Source organism: Scyliorhinus canicula, chromosome 10 (genome assembly GCF_902713615.1).
Source record: "Scyliorhinus canicula chromosome 10, sScyCan1.1, whole genome shotgun sequence".
NCBI lineage: Eukaryota > Metazoa > Chordata > Chondrichthyes > Carcharhiniformes > Scyliorhinidae > Scyliorhinus > Scyliorhinus canicula.
In genome coordinates, this window is record NC_052155.1 from 184,810,755 (window position 1) to 184,831,565 (window position 20,811).

Here is a 20,811-nt window from a genome sequence, read left to right on the forward strand (position 1 = left end):
TTCGTAACTGGCGGGATATTTATAGCCATCAGATTAAGCCAGGTTTTATGACAGCTGATCAGTTTGATGACATCTCTGTTTGCAAACCAAATTATATTTAGCATGACACAACAGCATCATGTGAGAAGAGGATAGAGGCTCATGCGCATGTAATTGGGTCACAAGGCAGAGAAGGAGGCCATTCGGCCCATCGTGTCTATGCTAACTCTTTGAAAGAGCTATCCAATTATTCACTCTGGGAATTGGTGCTAATGGCGCTGCAAGGCCGCCACAGATTCGGTCAGGGTCCACTACACGCGCCCCCCCCTCCCCCCCCCCCCGCCGATTCTCCGCACTCGACGGGCCGAATGCCCGCCGAGTCCTGCCGGCATTGTTCGTGTGGGGTCCGGTTCGGGTGGGACTGCGACGTTCTGGCTGCGGGGGCTTCCTGGTGTGGGGGAGGAGGGATCTGGCTCTGGGTGGGGGCCTCCACGGTGGCCAGGCCTGCGATCGGGGCCTACCTTTCGGCGGGCGGGCTAATCCCGGGGCGGGCCTGTGTTCCTCCGTGCCGGGCCCCTGTAGGGCTCTGCCATGTTGCCCAGGGGCCGGCATGGAGAGGGGAAACCACGCGCATGCGTGGATCCGCGCCGGCCATGCTGGCGCCCCTATCAGCATGAAGCGTTCCAGTGCTGTGCTGACCCCCTGTGCAGCGCAGGATCACAGCTCCTAGAGGCCAGGTGACACCGTCGTAAAATGCTCCGGCGTTTACAATCACCTCAACACTTAGCCCCATTATCGGAGAATCCCGCCCACTATTCATGACGCCCTATGCTGCTCTTGCTCAGGTATTTGCTTTGTTTGGCCCCTTGTTCCACACTGTAACCAATCACTGTTTGTCGATGTACCATTTGTCAATGTTCTCTGTCGATTATTCTTTTTGTCTACGATGTACGTACTGGGTACGTTCCCTCGGCCGCAGAAAAATACTTTTCACTGTACTTCGGTACATGTGACAATAAATCAAATCAAATCATTCTGTAAGACAGAGATTATGACATTTTTTCCCCCACAGTATCGTTGGTGGGTGCAATTCTCTTCCCTAGAAAGTGCGGAAGCTGGGTCTTTGAATTTATTTAAGGCAGTGTTGGACAGATTTGTGATAGGCAAAGGAGTCGACTGTGGGGTGATGGGGTGCGCGCGGTGGGGGGGGGGGGCAGACAGGAAAATGGAACCCACAACCAGAAAGGTGGTGATCTTATTGAATGGTGGAGCATGCTCGAGGGGCCGAGTGGCCTCCGCCTGCTTCTATGTTCCTGTGTTCCTATTTCCCAGGGTCTGTGAGAGATTTGCATGGAAAGAATAAACCAGACAAGGTGGAATCCTGATTCCTATTGGAAATGTTACAGCCCTCAGGGCGCAACATTAAATTCAGCAACATTAGACTTGACCTTTCTCCTTCACCTTAACACCTTTTTTTAATATCCTACACATTTTTGTCTCAATGTAAAAACGCACTTTCTAGCCAATGAAGAACTGTTGAAGTGTAGCCACTGTTATCAATAGAAATGCCGCAGCCAATTTATGCACAGCAAGCTCCCACAAAGAGCAGTGTGATAATTTGTGATATCGATTGATAGATAAGAATTGGCCCAAGATATCGGGGCGAATTCCTCTTCCTATTTTGAAATATTGCCGCGGGATCTTTGAGAGGGTTCACAGCCTGGGCTTGATCATCATCCTCCGTGAGGAGGCAGCACGGCAGCAGAGTGGTTAGCACAATGGCTTCACAGCGCCAGGGTCCCAGGTTCGATTCCCTGCTGGGTCACTGTCTGTGCGGAATCTGCACGTTCTCCCCGTGTCTGCGTGGGTTTCCTCCGGGTGCTCCGGTTTCCTCCCACAGTCCAAAAATGGGCAGGGATAGGTGGATTGGCTATGCTAAATTGGACTTAGTGTCCAAAAAAGGGAAGATAAGGTGGGGTTACGGGGGATGGGGTGGAAGTGTGGGGATAGGGTTTGATAGGGGCTTAGATAGGGTGCTCTTTCCAAGGGCCGGTGCAGACACTCGATGGGCTGAATGGCCTCCTTCTGCACTGTAAATTCTGTGGTTCTGTGATTCTGTTCCCAACTTAGGGGAATTGAAGTCCTTTAAACTAATTGGTTCCTAATGAACTCATTGATTGCTCTGTTAAACTTACATGTAGGAGCCAAGAACCACAACGCTGCCACATGTTGTTCATGGTCTCACAACTTCACTTGGGTCTCTGGCAAAATATCAATCGATCCACTTTGGCCCCAAGCATCTTTCGAGAGCACAACCATCACTTGTACATTTGTCTTCTAAGAGCAGCTCAAATATTTCCTGGCCTGCTGCGCTGAGACGATGAACGAGCATCGCCTTCCTGCGGACTGAGGCCCAGTTCTTGCTGGACCTGGAAAAGGTGGTCCCCCATCCCCCTGCATTCTCCTCCGCCATTGAAGCGCCGATATCTGCAGGTAGGATGTCCAAAGTCGGAATACCCTTTGCCGACAGTGTCTCCCACGAGGCTCCACCATATGTGGTCCAGCTCCCAGGGCAGCTATGGGCCAAGAGTCCTCCTCCTCCACAGGGCGCTGGTCCTAGCCGTGTGCAGTGGCACGTCGTGTCTCTGCTTTTGCTTGAGCGATAAGATACAAAAGCCAACTCAACAGGTTCCATGATTCTCCAGAATCATACATTGAAAAGAAGAGAATAGCAAAGTGAGTATTGAGGATTCCTGACAGAGCCCTGACCCTCAGCCCCTCCCACGCCACTGGGACATCCACCCAAGTGCTTTCCTCTTGATGTCTCTCACCCTCCCCCTCTCACACTATAGCCACTTTCTCACAGTTGTCCCTCTCAACTCCATCTGGATGAGGTGCATGGGCCCTCGAAAGGCTCATTGGCAACTTACCTCACCCCCCCAACTCCCCCCCCCACCCCAACCTCCCCCCCCCCCACCCCCCACCACCCCCCACCCCCCACCCCCTGCCGGCAACCCTAGCGTTAGGCAAAAGAGCAGTTGAGTGGATGCATGGGACCAGCATTGGCATCCTCACGGGGGATCTCAATGATGAGCCCCCCCCCCATCATGATCTTGAACTGGGTGAGTAATGATATAATGATAGACATCACCATCACGCTTTGCACAGGGGTACACATCAGTATTGATGCCTGTATGGGCATTTTAGTTCAATGCTTGGGGACAACACTTCCAAAGGGTTAAGAGCTTGGAACTACTCAGTGGCACCGTTGGCAGATTCCATTGGCACAATTGACTAGTTAAGGAAAAGTGAGGCCGTATTTCAGAAAAATGAATGCGTCTTGTGGCAGTTGAGGTACAGCTGATTCGAGTGACGCCCTGCAATGAGCACACCCCCTAGAGGGCACCCTCATTCTCCCAGGTCACAGGGCGGCAGAGTTGGCAAACCTTCGGTCAACCACAGCCCTCCAACCCAACACCAATTCCTGACAGTCAAACTTCCCTGACAAATGGGTTTGAACCTCCCTGCAGCTTAACCCCTTTGTCTTCACAGTACTGCCTGAATTTGGGGTTCAGCTCACACTGCAGTCGCCCTCCTCCCCCAGTGAGAGGGTCTTCATGCCTCATTTTTAAATCTCTCCCTGCACTGAGGAGTTTTGGCGAGCGGGGCCCCTCAGTGCAGGAAACGGGGCAAAGTGCTGCCTTGGCCGCCCGTTCCCCGCTGGCGAGCAACACAAATGGCCAACGACCTTGGCCGGACCGGAGTCGACAGAATGCGGAACTTGCTACGACAGGGAGAGATTGAGTCAAATAACATGGGAACATTTGATAGGAAGCTGGAAAATCACATCCGGGAGAAAAGAATAAAAGGATATGCTGATCGGACCACTTTTAATCTTTATTTGTGTCACAAGTAGGCTTACATTAACACTGCAATGAAGTTACTGTGAAAAACCCCTAGTCGCTACACTCCGGCACCTGTTCGGGTAAGCTGAGGGAGAATTCAGAATGTCCAATTCACCTAACAAGCACGCCTTTTGAAGATCGGCACGGTGGCGCAGTGGTTAGCACTGGGACTACGGAGCTGAGGACCCAGGTTCGAATCCCGACCCTGGGTCACTGTCCGTGTGGAGTTTGCACATTCTCCCCGTGTTTGCGTGGGTTTCACCCACACGACCCAAAAGATGTGCAGGGTAGGTAGATTGGCCACGCTAAATTGCCCCTTAATTGGGAAAAAAAAATAATTGGGTACGCTAAATTTATTTTAAAAAAGCACATCTTTCGGGACTTGTGGGAGGAAACTGGAGCGCTCGGAGGAAACCCACGCAGTCATGGGGAGAACGTACAGACGCCACACAGGCAGTGACCCAAGCTGGGAATCGAACCTGCGACCCTGGCACTGTGAAGCAACAGTGCTAACCACTGTGCTACCGTGCCGCCCTCTGGAACAATGTGCAAGGAAGCTCGTGCAGAGCAGAATCTCCAGCAAAGACCATGTGGGCCCAATGGCTGTGCATTCTGTTACTCCAGTTCACAATGTGACGCACACATTTATCTGGATGGAGTTGCAGAGTTTAGTACAATGTGGAGGACTGGGAGAAAGGGAGAGTGGAGCTTTATGAGGTTGGGAGTTTGTGGGTTACAGGGAGTCTAACAAAACCTGCAGTAAAATAGCTGAAAGAATTATTACAAGTCACTGATGAAAACTTTGAGCTCTTTGGCTTCCAACAAAAAGATGTTGTTTGGAAAATTTCCAACCAATGCTTGTTGGAAAGTAATAAAAAGAGACTGGAAGTTAAATCAGCTGTTCTCAGAAGGCACTGTTTACTCTCGGCTCACCATTAATGTTGATGTCTTTTAAATTATTTTTTAAATAATATTTTCCCACATCACGATCAATTTGAAGCAGAATAGGGTGATAGGGGTGGATGAAGTCGGGTGGGAAAAGACTCTTGATGTATCAGTTGGCTTGAACAGCCTGTTTCTGTACTGTTAATGTCAATGAAATTCTCCCTGACTACCTACCGTAAATACAAGAAAAGCCTCAGTTATGGGCAGGTTCCAGGCATAAGGGGAGTGAAGATTTGGTGATTTAAGTTATGCTACAAAACGTACATAACAGAATTTCTGGTTACATTAAGAATACAAAAAAATGTATATTAGGCTCCAACATTTATTCTTCAGCGTGATATGCCGATGGCTTTGTGGGTTCGGAATCAGATTTTGGTGGATCAACGGGTATTGTTTAAATTTAAAGGGAGGTAGGGCTGCACGGTGGCGCAGTGGTTAGCACTGCTGCCTCACGGCACCGAGGTCCCAGGTTCGATCCTGGCTCTGGGTCACTGTCCGTGTGGAGTTTGCACATTCTCCCCGTGTCTGCGTGGGTCTCACCACCACAGCCCAAAGGTGTGCAGGGTAGGTGGATTGGCCAAGCTAAATTGCCCCTTAATTGGGAAAAATGAATTGGGTACTCTAATTTTTTTTTCAAATATTTAAAGGGAGGAGGGAATTTTGTGTCATTCTGAGAGATGAGGGGCTGGATTCTCCGCCCGCCACATTTCTTATTTCACCCCGCCGGCAGGATGCTCCGTTACACCGGCCGGTCAATGGGGTTTCCCATCGGCAAACCCCCGGGCTGTCGGCAAAATGAAGCATCTCGCCGGCGGAGAATCCAGCCCGAGGGCTGTAGAATTAGGGCCATCTGTTAGTCCAATCTCAAACCAGTTGGTGAAGGATGAGACTAGATACTAAGGGTGTGATTCTCCGGCCTGGTTTCATTCTTGCTCGAGCGAAATGAGGCCGGTGAATAGCGGGAGAGGCAGTAAACGAGAACGAAAGAGAAAATGCTGGAAAATCTCAGCAGGTCTGGCAGCAACTGTAGGGAGAGAAAAGAGCTAACGTTTCGAGTCCGATGACTCTTTGTCAAAGCTAACAGGCAGAGAAAGTGGGAAATATTTATACTGTGGAGTGAGAATGAAAGATGAGTCATAGCCACAGAAACCCAGGGAAACTGGGTGCTAATGGCCACAGATACCAAGGGGAAAGAGTGTTAATGGCAGTCCCCAGAGAGAACAAAAGATGTGAAAGGTCAAACAGCAGAGAAACTAATATCAGAGGGTGAACTGTAGATGTGGGGGTGGGGAAGGGGGAAGCAAAGAGGAGACAGATGAAGGAAAGGTGGATAAGATGGGGGGGGGGGAATTAAATGTATATTAAGGAAGAAAGAAATGGTAAAAGACAGTTAAAATGAAATGAAAACAAATGGGTCGAGGTGGGGTAGAGCTGATCATCTGAAGTTGTTGAATTCGATGTTGAGACCGTAAGGCTGTAGCATGCCTAACCGGAAGATGAGATGTTGTTCCTCCAGTTTGCGTTGCTCTTCACTGGAACATTGCTGCAGGCCAAGAACAGACATGTGGGCATGGGAGCAGGGTCTTGTGATAAAATGGCAAGCAACAGGGAGGTCAGGGTCCTGAATGCGCACAGACCGAAGATGCTTATATATATAATTCCACACCCCCCCAACCTTATCCACATTTCCTTAACCTTTCTCCTCTTTGCTTCCCCCTTACCCTCCCCCCACATCCTCTGATGTCAGTTTCTCTGCTGTTTGACCTTTCACATCTTTTGTTCTCTCTGGGGACTGCCATTAACACTCTTTTCCCTGGGTATCTGTGGCCATTAGCACCCGGTTTCCCTGGGTTTCTGTGGCTATGACTCATCTTTCATTCTCACTCCTCAGTATAAATATTTCCCACTTTCTCTGTCTGTTAGCTTTGACAAAGAGTCATCGGACTCGAAACGTTCGCTCTTTTCTCTCCCTACAGATGCTGCCAGACCTGCTGAGATTTTCCAGCATTTTCTCTTTCGTTTCAGATTCCAGCATCCGCAGTAATTTGCTTTTATCCAGTAAACGAGAACCATGGCAGGCATCAAACAGTTTGTGATACAACCGGCCCCCCCCCCCCCCCCATAGGTGAAATCGAGATCTCGCCACAACTGGCGAGATACCAATTCTCACCACTTAAGTCCTGTTTCTATACAATTAACGGGAGCCAACCCGTATCCAATGGCCTCCTGCCATTCAGCCGCCTCCCCAGCAAGCGCTCACACTGGCACCGATTAGTAGTCCTTATGAAAGACGTGAACCTGGCGGAAGGGCTTCTGCGGGGCGCCGAGGAGGTGAGCAACCATCTCACAGGCAAAGAGTCCGGGGACACTGGGATTGCTACCCCAGTACTCGGCAGGGGCTGGGGGCCCTCAGCTGGGGGCAGGACCCTCTGCAAGAGTGGGCTGCCATGGGAGGGTGGAGGGGAGGTGCTGAGTGGCACCTGGGGGGCTGTCAGCACCGTCATGCCAACCTTTGGATAGTGTGTACCCGTTCTGGGGGCAGCCCTTGTCCCTCCCCATCTACCCCACCAACCACCCCATAACCCCCATCAACTGCCGAGGCCTCCGGCCGTGCGGCGGAAGGCTATAGCTATGAGGAAATTGGCAATCGTGGTTCATTGAGCACTTCACACAACCCAAGTGGATTTCCATGTCGCATGTGGGAGGCATTACCCAGCATCCCTATCAGACCCCGATGCCTGGACACTGCGGGAGGCAACACCTCACACACAGCATCCGAACACCCAGGGGATGGGCCCCAGCACCGGGGACATGTCCACGGCCTGAGGGTGGGTGAGTGCCACGGTGGGGGGGGGGGGGGGGGGGGGGGGGGGGGGCAGCTCCTGGCCCGGGTGAAATTATGAGTGGGTGTCCGGGGTACAGGGTCTGGGGTCTGGTGAGGGGGGGCCCACTGCGGCCGGGAGTGCGTGGGCACGGCGTTCCGGGTGGGGGGGGATCAATGGGGGAATTGGACGGTTTGGTGTTTGTCGGTCTAACGCCATCTCCCAATGTCTTACAAATATTGCACGCTGTGGCGGGCAGACGTTGCCCTAGTGGTGCTGCTGCTATCCCGGGCGGCCAGACACCGGAGACAGTGGCAGGAGCAGCGTCCGCAGATGCGAGATGTGGTGGCCCATGTGCCGGATCCTGCCACTCACCCTGACGGACCGGCCAACCATCAGGCCAGGGAGGGTTAGGGTTAGGCTGCGTCGGCCCAGGGTGTGCAAGCGTCGCTGGTCGTTCGAGCAGATAATGGATAGTGCGCGCCGCAGGAGACTTCACCTCAACAAGGAGTCGGTGCGGCACCTGTGCCATGTCCTCGTGGACTTGGCACCACATGGAGGAGGAGGTGGATACCCGCTCCCTGTGGCCGCCAACGTCACCGCAGCCCAGATCCTTCCAGGGCTCGGGTGGGGAGCTGTGTGGCATCTGGCAGGTCACAGCCCACAGGTCCATCCGGCAGGTCACAGCCCACAGGTCCATCCGGCAGGTCACAGCCCACAGGTCCATCCGGCAGGTCACAGGTCACAGGTCCATCTGGCAGGTCACTGCCCACAGGTCCATCCGGCAGGTCACAGGTCCATCCGGCAGGTCACAGGTCCATCTGGCAGGTCACAGCCCACAGGTCCATCCGGCAGGTCACAGCCCACAGGTCCATCCGGCAGGTCACAGCCCACAGGTCCATCCGGCAGGTCACAGCCCACAGGTCCATCCGGCAGGTCACAGGTCACAGGTCCATCCGGCAGGTCACAGCCCACAGGTCCATCCGGCAGGTCACAGCCCACAGGTCCACCCGGCAGGTCACAGGTCACAGGTCCATGCGGCAGGTCACAGGTCACAGCCCACAGGTCCATCCAGCAGGTCACAGCCCACAGGTCCATCCGGCAGGTCACAGGTCCATCCGGCAGGTCACAGGTCACAGGTCCATCCGGCAGGTCACAGCCCCCAGGTCCATCTGGCAGGTCACAGGTCACAGGTCCACCCGGCAGGTCACAGGTCCATCCGGCAGGTCACAGCCCACAGGTCCATCCGGCAGGTCACAGCCCACAGGTCCATCCGGCAGGTCACAGGCCACAGGTCCATCCGGCAGGTCACAGGTCACAGGTCCACCCGGCAGGTCACAGGTCCATCCGGCAGGTCACAGGTCACAGGTCCATCCGGCAGGTCACAGGTCACAGGTCCATCCGGCAGGTCACAGGTCACAGGTCCATCCGGCAGGTCACAGGTCACAGGTCCATCCGGCAGGTCACAGATGCCCTGTTGCCAGGGCGGAAAACAACATCACTTTGACATGGGCCAAACCCAGCAAGGTGCTCGGGCAGCAGGATTCTCTGCCATTGCCAGGATGCCCCAGATCCAGGGGGTAATAATAATACTAATCTTTATTAGTGTCACGAGTAGGCTTACATTAACACTGCAGTGAAGTTACTGTGAAAATCCCCTAGCCGCCACATTCCGGCGCCTGTTCGGGGGCACAGAGGGAGAATTCAGAATGTCCAATTCACCCAACAGCACGGCTTTCGGGACTCGTGGCACCCGGATGCCACGCGTGCTGCCCTGTGCTCACCAGTTCATCTGAGGGATAACCAAAGGGGGTTCCACTCCCTGGACATACAGCTCGTGTGTGACCACCGCATGAAGCTCATGCGCGTGTGTGGACGTTTCTGGGGGAGTGTCCACGACAGCTACATCCTGGAGCTGTCGATCACCCCGGCCTCTTCGTGGAGCACCCCAGGGTGGCGGTTGGTTCTTGTGGGATACAGGATATCTGCTGAAGATCTGGCTAATGGCACCAGTTCGGATTCCGGAGGCTGAAGCGGAGACCCGGTACAAAGAGGCCCATACAGCCACCTGGATTGTGATCGAGCGGAGCATCGGACTGCTCAAAATACGATTCCAATGCCCCACACCCCCCCAGGAGGGTCACCTGCCGTGTCTACCACAACCGCGCACAGCAGCGGGGCGACAAGCTGGAAGTTGGTGACGAGGAACATGTGGCCACCTCCGAGGAGGACGAGGAGGATGAGGTTGACGAGGTGGCAGCAGGAGCTGGAGGACGAGGCAGGGGAGGAACCGGAGGACCAGCCGGAGGCTGCAGGACAGGCAGCAGTGGCGAGGGCCTGGCACGCCCGGAGGCCCAGGGAGGCCCTCATACTCGCCCACTTCACTTAGTAGCCAGTTCCATCACCCCACTGTGCTAAACCAGCCCCCAAATCATCAAGGTTAGCCTGGTACTGGGTCACATCCCCCAGCGAGTCGGACATTCTGCTGAGACCCTCAGCCATGGCCGTCACCAACTGCGTGTCACCTTGGACACCTTCATTAATGACGTTGTGCATCAGGCTCTGCAGTCGCCACCCTAGCAGTGTTGGCCTCAGTGCCACGCGTTGCCGGTGACATCTCCTGCGCCCGTAGTCTCTGTAACTCCTCCAAGCGGCTGTGGATCTTCTGGAGTGTCACTGACATCTCTCTCTGAATGTCCCAGCCACTCCCTGTCCTCTTCATCAGCTCCGGGTAACCCAATTCCGGAGGCTGAGCATCAGGCTGGCACCCAGCTGGGTCTCGGGATCCAGCAGCCCTCCGACTGCCGTCTCGCCCGGGGGTTTCCTGCCTCCATCAGCAGCTGTGTGGTGCTCACCAGATTGTGCCCCAGAAGCCTGACCACTAACATTTCCCTCTGAGGTGCGTGTAACGGCGCTGGTGGAGGGTGGGGATGACAGCTATGACTCCTCGATCATGGCACCCTCAGAGCTCTCCTCCAAGGTGGTCTCCTGGGAGGCTGGAGAGGGGGCCGCCCGGAATGGGCTGGCACCTTTGGCTGGAGGACCTGCTGGGGAATGGGCATGTGGTCAGTGGGAGGGATGGGTCAGTCAGTAAGGCAATAACAACTCACATTTGACACGTCCTCCGGGTGGAGCCCGGTGGTTCCTCACCTCTGCGGCCTCCGCCAGCCTCCGCTTTGGTGACCGCCCTGTCCTCGACTACCCGAGTCACCTCCAGGGCCCGCTCCTCGAAGGTGGTGAGAATTCTTATGTCTGGCACGCCTCCAGCAATCTGGCAGTCTGGGCCCTCTGCCAGTGAGTGTGGGAGAACTTTTCCTGAGGAGACAGAGAGGGCATCGTTAGCCACACGCATGGTTCACAGTGGTGGTGGGGAGGGGATGTGATGGAAGGGTTGAGGGGGTTGAAGGGGGGGGCGTGGAGAGCGGGTTGGGGGTTGCATGGAGACTTGGGGGTGGATGTTCTCTTTGGGGTGGAAAGGTCCCGGGGTCGAGGGGGCGTCTACTCACTCGTGCTGCCCGGTGTAGGTCGTTGATCTTTTTCCTGCACTGGAGGCCAGTCCTCCTGGGCACACTCCCGGCGCTCACGGCCGCCGCCAACTCATCCCTGGCAGCTCTGGCTGCCGCATGGCTGACCCTCCTGGACCTTCGGGGGAACAGGATATCCCTCCTGGCCTCCACTGCGTCGAGGAGCCTCCCCAGGTCAGCCTCCCCGAATCTTGGGGCTGGCCCCTCGGTGCCATTGTTGCCAGCTGGCTGAGCAAGTGCAGCTTAAGCGCTGCTCGACCTTGTTAGCGGGGGCTGGCGAGCGCGGTGCTGGCAAATTGGCTGGCGAGCCTTCATTTGCGGCTAGAAGCCCGTGGGGCCTTGTTAAGTGGACCAATTAACATTGAATAGCATTGCCCGCCTCGTCAGGCCGGGCGCTGGGAAGTTTGCGGCAATTCCCACTCGCTACCACACTTAGAAATGTTTCCGGAGAATTTCGCCCTAATACTTTCCGTGATAATGGGTTTTAATCACAGAATTCAGCATTATAAATGTCTGCTTCCTACCGACCAACCCCATGTCCCAGCAGTCTCTCTTTATACATGCTCTCAGTACTTAATTAAACAATGCCCTTGTATCTTGACAAAATCATTAACATGCCATTGACATGTTTGCCCTTTCTCAGCTCACGCAACATTAGACAAGAACAATGTGTCCTTGTGCACAAGGGGCGGGTATTCCATTGCAAGCTCTGAAGCAGAATCGCCATGGGGGCTACATTTTCATCCTACTGTGTGAAATGCCTGAAAAGTAATGACTGGTAAAGCAAAGGGAACATTAGGGTTAACACAAGGCTCAGCAGCCTGGATGAAATGTGGGATGGAAGATGTTGGACACAAGCCAATTAACCGCAAGGCCGAAACAAAATAAGAAAGAATCATGACTCAATGCTTGAAAATCCAAAGATTCATTGCAATGTTCTCTGACCACATATTTGTTATCGTGAGTGACAGTCATTTTGATTCTTTAACTGGGCAAAGAATTTAAGCTCACAGGGATTGATCATCCAGTATCAAGTAACAGACTGCAAACAACAGAACTGCTCAGAACAAAACATTCAAATTTGTCACGTGCAGATTAAGCTTCAAACAGCAGAAATAGTGAACACATTTGACAGCTAACTAAGCACCATAGCTTCTTTCTCGGCCTCCTGCCAACTCCCCCCCTTTTCCACCGGCAGCTCAACCTCGCTGGCTTCTAACCCACCCCACCTCGACCCCACCCTCCTCCTTTTCCTCCTCCGCCTCTCCCATTATCCTCCTCCTCACCCTCCCTACACCTCCCCTGCAACTCCCCCTCTTCCTTATCCTCCTCTACCTCCCACCTCGTCCTCTTCCAGCCAATTCAGCAGTATAACCCCAAAACAATTGAAACCAATTCAACTATTTATTGGGCCCTGTGGTTTCTCTAAGGTGTCAGCTCTTGACTGAGTCATTAGCGGGGTTATTTTTTAAAAAAATAATTTTTATTAAGATTTTCACAAAATATAAACAACAAAACAATATTAACAGAATAACCATTGTAAGAACCCAAGAACAACACCCACCCCCCCTACAAAAGCAACGACTAAATCGAAAACAAAAAGAAAACAAGCAACAGAAAGGAAAGAGATAACACCCGCCACATCCCACAAACCCATGTACACACTTCTCCCTCCCCCCCAAACTCAACCCCCCCCCCCCCCCCCCCCCGGCTTCCTGCTGCTGCCGGCCTATTTCCCTACCGCTCCGCCAGGAAGTCCAGGAAAGGCTGCCACCACCGAAAGAACCCTTGTACTGATCCCCTCAGGGCAAATTTCACCTTCTCCAATTTAATGAACCCCGCCATATCATTGATCCAGGCCACCACACTTGGGGCCTCGCATCCTTCCATTGAAGCAAAATCCTCCGCTGGGCTACTAGGGACGCAAAGGCCAGAACACCGGCCTCTTTTGCCTCCTGCACTCCCGGCTCCACTGCAACCCCAAAAATTGCGAGTCCCCAGCCTGGCTTGATCCTGGATCCCACCACCCTCGACACCGTCCTTGCTACCCCCTTCCAAAATTCCCCCAGTGCTGGGCATACCCAAACCATATGGGCGTGGTTCGCTGGGCTCCCCGAGCACCTAGCACCCCCTGTCCTTGCCCCCAAAAAACCTACTCATCCTCGTCCCAGTCATGTGGGCCCTATGCAGCACCTTGAACTGTATGAGGCTAAGCCTCGCACAGGAAGGAGAGGAATTCACCCTTTCTAGGGCATCCGCCCACGTCCCCTCCTCAATCTCCTCACCCAGCTCCTATTCCCATTTACCCTTCAGCTCCTCCACCGAGGCCTCGTTTACCTCCTGCATTACCCGGTATGTGTCTGAAATCCTCCCTCCTTCAACCCACACCCCTGAGAGCACCCCGTCCCGTACCCCACGTGGGGGCAGCAAGGGGAACCCCTCCACCTGCCGCCTGGCAAACGCCATAACCTGCATGTACCTAAACATGTTCTCCGGGGGGGAGCCCAAACTTCCCCTCTAACTCCCCCAAGCTCGCGAACCTCCCATCCACAAACAGGTCCTTCAACCTCCTAACACCTACCCTGTGCCAGCCCAGAAATCTGCCATCAATGCTCCCTGGAACAAACCGATGGTTCCCCCATCTCAGGGCCTCCATCGAGCCCCCCACCTCTCCCCTATGCCGTCTCCATTGCCCCCAAATCCTGAGGGTAGCCGCCACCACCGGGCTCGTGGTATACCTCGTTGGAGGGAGCGGCAACGGCGCCGTTACCAGCGCCTCCAGGCTCATGTCCACACAGGACGCCATCTCCATCCTCTTCCATGCTGCCCCTTCCCCGTCCATTATCCACTTACTCACCATCGCTGCGTTAGCAGCCCAATAGTACCCACAGAGGTTGGGCAGCGCCAGCCCCCCCTATCCCTGCCCCGCTCCAAAAACATCCTTCTCACCCTCGGAGTCCCATGCGCCCACACAAATCTCGTAATACTCCTGTTAACCCTCCAAAAAAAGGCCTTCGGGATAAGGATTGGAAGGCACTGGAACAGGAACAAAAGCCTCGGGAGCACCGTCACCTTGACTGACTGCACCCTCCCCGCCAGTGGCAGCGGTAACATATCCCACCTTTTGAACTCCTCCTCCATCTGCTCCACCAACCTCGAGGTTGAGCTTGTGCAGGGCCCCCAACTCCCTGCCACCTGGACTCCTAGGTACCTGAAGCTCCTCCCTGCCTGCTTCAGTGGGAGCCTACCAATCCCCTCCTCTTGATCCCCCGGATGCACCACGAACAACTCGCTCTTGCCCAGGTTGAGCTTATACCCAGAGAAGCCCCCAAATTGGCTGAGAATCCTCATCAACTCCGGCATCCCCCCCCCCCCCCCCCCCCCCCACCGGGTCCGCCACATACAGCAACAGGTCGTCCGCATAAAACGACACTCGATGCTCCTCCCCACCCCTCACCAGGCCCCTCCAGTTCCCTGACTCCCTCAACGCCATGGCCAGGGGCTCAATTGCCAACGCAAAGAACAAGGGGGACAGGGGGCACCCCTGTCTCGGCCCCCGGTACAGCCGAAAGTACTCCGACCTCCTCCTATTCGTGGCTACACTCGCCATCGGGCCTCATAAAGCAGCCTCACCCAACGGACAAACCCCTCCCCAAACCCAAACCTTTCCAACACCTCCCACAGATACCCCCACTCAACCCTATCAAAGGCCTTCTCCGCATCTAATGCCACCACTATCTCCGCCTCCCCTTCCACAGCCGGCATCATAATGACTTTGAGGAGCCTTCGCACGTTCGCATTCAACTGCCTTCCCTTCACAAACCCCGTCTGGTCCTCGTGAATGACCCCCGGCACACAATCCTCTATCCTTGTAGCTAAGATCTTTGCCAACAGCTTGGCGTCTACATTTAGCAGCGAGATCGGCCTATATGACCCACACTGCAGAGGGTCCTTCTCCCGCGTAAGGATCAAGGAAATCAGCACCCGTGACATAGTCGGGGGCAAAGCCCCCCCCCCCCCCCCCCCCCCCCCCCCCACCTCCCTTGCCTCGTTAAAGATCCGGACCAACAGGGGGCCCAACAGGTCCGCATACATTTTATAAAATTCTGCCGGAAACCCATCCGGCCCCTGGCCTGAAGGCTACGCCGCTTCCCCAGCAATCCCTCCTCCGGAGCCTCCGCATATCTCCTATTCACCCTCACCATCTCCCCTATCAATCTCTCCCTCTCCCTCTGCTCCCCCCTCTCCCTATGGGTTTGGATGGAAATCAACTCCCCTCTAATCACCGCCTTCAATGCCTCCCAGACCGTTCCCACTCGGACCTCCCCGTTATCGTTGGCCTCAAGGTACCTCTTGATACACCCCCGAACGTTCCCGGCCACCTCCTTGTCTGCCAGTAGCCCCACCTCCAAGCGCCAGAGCGGACGCTGGTCCCTCTCCTCCCCCAGCCCGAGGTCCACCCAGTGCGGGACATGATCCAAAATGGCAATGGCAGAGTATTCAACATCCACCACCCTCGAAACCAGCCCCCTGCTCAGGACAAAATAATCAATCCTGGAATAGGCCTTATGCACGTGGGAGAAAAACGGGTACTCCCCGGCCCTTGGCCTCGCAAACCTCCAGGGATCCACCCCTCCCATCTGATCAATAAACCCTCTCAACACCTTAGCCGCTGCCGGCCTCCTACCCGTCCGGGACTTGGATCGATCCAATGGGGGATCCAGCATCGTGTTGAAGTCCCCCCTCCATGATCAAGCCCCCCACCTCCAGGTCCGGAATGCGGCCCAACATGCAACATGCATAAACCCTGCATCGTCCCAGTTTGGGGCGTAAACATTCACCAACACCACCCGCTCCCCCTGCAGCTTACCACTCACCATCACATACCTCCCGCCACTGTCAGTCACCACCTTCAACGCCTCAAACGTCACTCTCTTTCCCACCAGGATCGCCACCCCCCTCGATTCTTCTCATCCAGCCCTGAATGAAATACTTGGCCCACCCACCCCTTCCTCAATCTAACCTGGTCCGCCACCTTCATGTGCGTCTCTTGGAGCATGGCCACATCCACCTTCAGCCCCTTCAGGTGCGCAAACACCCGGGCCCGTTTGACCGGCACGTTCAGCCCCCTCACATTCCAGGTTATCCGCCGGATCAGAAGGCTCCCCGCCCCCCTCCCCTGCTGACTAGCCATAACCCATCCCCTGCCCGCCACTGGCCAGCGTCCCCTGCTCGGCCTGTTCCCCACAGCGGCAACTCCCCCCCCCAGCACCCCCTGCATACTCCAGCTCCTTCCTGGCCATTTCAGCAGCAACCCGGTACCCCCCCCCCACCACCATTTCAACCATTGCAATCTCCACAAAGGCCTGCAGTCTATTTTGGCTTCAGCCCCAGAATGCAATCTGAACGTTCCCACCTAATTCTCACCTTCTCCGCCAACATTCCTGCAACTCCCTCTCTAACAGCACTGTGGGTGTACTTACACCACATGGGCTGCAGCGGTTCAAGAAGGCGGTTCTTCTCGAGGGCAATTAGGGATGGGCCAGAAAAAACTGGCCGAGCGATGCCCATGTCCTGTGAAAGAATTTATAACATTAGAGTGTCAAGTTAGGTTAATCATTTAGGTCAGTATTATTTAGACTGCCAGTCTTGACACCTACATTGTGGATGTCCCTTTGAAGCTCCAAACAATTAATTGGCTTTGTCCATTAAACAAATGCACATTCAACTTTCGGACATCAAATGTTGGATTAGCCACAATTTCCTCCAATTTAACATTGGGAAGAAGAAAACCATTCTTTGGCACCCACCAGAAACCCTGTTCCCTCACCATTGATTCCTACCTGGCTGCTCTCTCAACCTGAACTGGACTCTTCTCGGTCCTGATGTCCAATTTGACCCCTACCTGAGTTTCCAACCCCCATCTCCTCACCATCACCGGGACCGTCTATTGCCACCTCTGCAACAGCCCCTGTCTTTACTCTGACCGCCGCTTTTCAGTCTCTGAAATCCTCATGTTGCCTCCAGACTCCACAATGGTCTGCTGGCTGACTTCTCATCCTCTGCCCTCCATAAACCTGAGGTGCTCCAAATCTCTGCTACCCGTATCCTAACTCATACTGAGCCCATCACATAGGACCATAGGAACAGAAGTAGGCCATTCAGCCCGTCGAACCTGCTCCATCATTCAATACGATCAAGGCTGATTGGACACGTCAATGCCTTTTACATCCACTACCCCCACAACCTTTAACATTATTGTTAATCAGAAATCTATCAATCACTGCTTTAAACATACTCAATGTCTGAGCTTACACAGCCCTCTGGGATGGAGAATTCCAAAGATTCACAACCCTCTGTGTGAAGAAATCTCCCCACATCTCGGTCTTCAGTGGTTTCCTCCTTACTTTGAAATTGTGGCCCCTGGTTCCAGACACCCCAACCAGGGGGGACACCTTAGCTGCGTCTACCGCCATCTATTCCTTTATGTATTTTGTTGGTTTCAATGAGATCGCCTCTTATTGTCCAAAACTCCAGAATGTTCAGGTTTCCTTATCTCTCTTCATGGGATGGTCCCGCCATCACCAGAACAAGTCTGGTGAATCTTTGTAGCTCTCCCTCTACGGAAATAACATCCTTCCTAAGGTGAGGGGACCAAAACTGCACCCAGTACTCTAGGTGTGGTCTAACCAAGCTCCTATACAATTGAAGCAAGACACCTGTACGCAAATCTTCGTGCGATAAAGGCTAACATTCCATTAACCTTCCTAATAGCTCGCTGCACCAGCATTCTAGCCTTCAATGACGTATGGACAAGGACACCCAAGTTCCTGTGTACATCTATATTTTCAAATTTCTTCCCATTTAGGGAATATTCTGCCCATCTTTTCCTTCTACCAAAATGGATTACCTCATATTTTTCCACACTATATTCCACTCTATCGTCCAGTGTTCGCTGATCTACATTGGTTTCCAACACCCCAACTTTAACATTCTCACCCCCCCACATCTCTTCATGGCCTCACCCCTCCTATCCCTCTCACCTCCGCCAGCCCACGATACCTGCACACCTCCAATTTTGCATTCTTGTGCTTCGCTAATTTGAACCACTCCATCATTAGTGACCCGAGCCTTCAGGTGCCGAGACCCCAAATTCTACAGCTTCCTCCCTAAAGCTCTCCACCTCTCTCTACTCCTTTAAGACACACCTTAAAGCCTCCAAAATTGACCTATATCTCTATGCTAGGTTCGTGTGTTGAACTTTGTCTAATTTTGCACTTGTAAGTTGCCTTGGGAAGGTTTTGGTCTTCTGTTTTCTACTTTACCCAAACATACCAAACACGGAAATAGGATCACTAACTCAATTAGTTGGGGATCTTTAATTTCAACAGGTGAAACCTGATGTGTCAGGCAGGTTGGTTCGATGTGGACTACACTCGATGCAGGGAAGTTAGAAACAGACGTCTAACACTGGAGAAGATCCAACACTGTTTTATTCAACTATAGAACTGCTAGACATATTCAGCTGTGGGTCGACATTATACTGAACTGACTGGAGACCTAGTACTAGCCTGACCAGACTTACTAGCTACCGCATGGTGTTTGCACTTGCTATGCTCGTGGACTCTGACTGTCTCAGTGGCTGGGTCCAGAGAGAGCGGGAAACCTAGTGCCCTCTGGCTTTATAGTGGTAGTGTCCTGTCTGGTGATTGGCTGTACTGTGTTGTATGCTTACTGGTCATCCTGTGTGTCAATCACTGCCTGTGATTGGGTAATTTATATACATTATATACATGAGTGGACATTATGACAAAACTATGTGCAATAATGTCTGGGAGGCTGGTCAATGCAACTGCTCCTCATTTCTGCCTGATAATTACATGAGTATATAGATCACATCATGTCTGATGATGCACAGCGATTTTAGATACACCACAACATCTACTACAATATAGGCGCTACATAAATAAAGAGGGACTTTAGAGGGGTTTCACAGGACGGTGCAACATCGAGGGCCGAAGGGCCTGTACTGCGCTGTAATGTTCTATGTTCTAAATGCAATTTGTCCTTGTACTGTATTGTAGGCCATGACTGGCACCAGAATTTAGAGGCTAGGATGTGGACCGCCCTGTTTGGTCTGTACGCTGGTGTTTGAGATTTTAGTGTTATCCTGCAGGCAGCTAAACCTTGCAGGTTGTTGTGCCTGGAACAGTTTAGTCCGCATGTGAGATCAGTATCTGCATTGTTTACTTCTGTACTGTTCTCACTGTTGCTGTGGAAACCAGATTAACATCATTCCCTTTTAAAGGATATTATCACGAGGAAAGCAATTGACATAAAATATATATTTTTAAAGTTTCAGTATTGGCAAAGCAATCCAATGGATCGCTCAAAGACTGTGATAGTATGATTTAATAATGGTATTGTTATAACCCACAAGTGCCTTACGGTGTGGGAACGATTAACTTCCCCATGAATTTTGCAGAGTATGAGCTCTCCCCACTAAGGGATTGGTGGGAGGAGCGGCACAGTGGTTAGCACTGTTGCCTCACGGCGCTGAGGACCTGAATTCGATCCTGGCCCCAGATCACTGTCCGTGTGGAGTTTGCACATTCTACCTGAGTCTGCGTGGGTCTCCCCCCCACAACTCAAAGATGTGCAGGCTAGGTGGATTGGCCACACTAAATTGCCCCTTATTTGGAAAAAAAAAATTTGTGCACGTTAAAAAGATTTATGGAAAAAAAGGGGGTAGGGGACTTTTGAACAATGTGTAGTTAGTTGTAGGGTATATAAAGCTGGCTAGTTAGACACTGGCAAGGCAGAGCCAATTGGGATCAACCACATGATGTATATAATTAACCAAGTTTCTTTGAACTACTCAGTCTGGACTTGGCCTTATAAAAAATCTTTTTAAAAAGAATGTGATCTCTGCACATATTTATTAATATATTTTAAATCATATCTCTGTGTAGCTAGAATGGACAATAGTCTCTTTATTCACTGCCAGGTCTAGTTGGACCTGATAAAGCAACGTGGGGTCCTTGTCCCATCTGCTCCGGAATCATCCCAGAATGCAAAGATGACCCCCCAGGTCCTTTTCCTCGACTGAAAACCGTCTTCTTAAACCCCTCTGCCTTGTATCTTCCCCCTTCACCAGCAATAAGTGAGAGACCCTCCTAAACATCTTTGTGTCACCAAGATTGAGATCATCCAGTCAGCTGTCTCTTCCAAGTCCCTCCTTTCCACACACACCCTCCATCACCCACCCTGGCCAAACTACTCTGTCAACGTTCCCCTGCCTGAACTTGTATCCTTCTCCAGTTTATCTCCTATCTCCCCTCATGCCTTCCCTGATTTCATCTTGTTCCCTCAATCCTATTCCCACCTTCCTCGCCTGGTGTCCATGTTAACCGATACTGTTAATGAAAGTCTCAACCTGCCTCCCATCCATTGACTCTGTCTGCACCTTCCGCTGCCTTGGAAAGGGGGCAGCATAATCAAAGACCCCTCCCACCCGGGTTATTCACTCTTCTAACCTCTCCCTTCGGGCAGGAGATATAGACGTCTGAGAACACGCACTAACAGATTCGAAAACAGCTTCTTCCCCGCTGTTACCAGACTCCTGAATGACCCTCT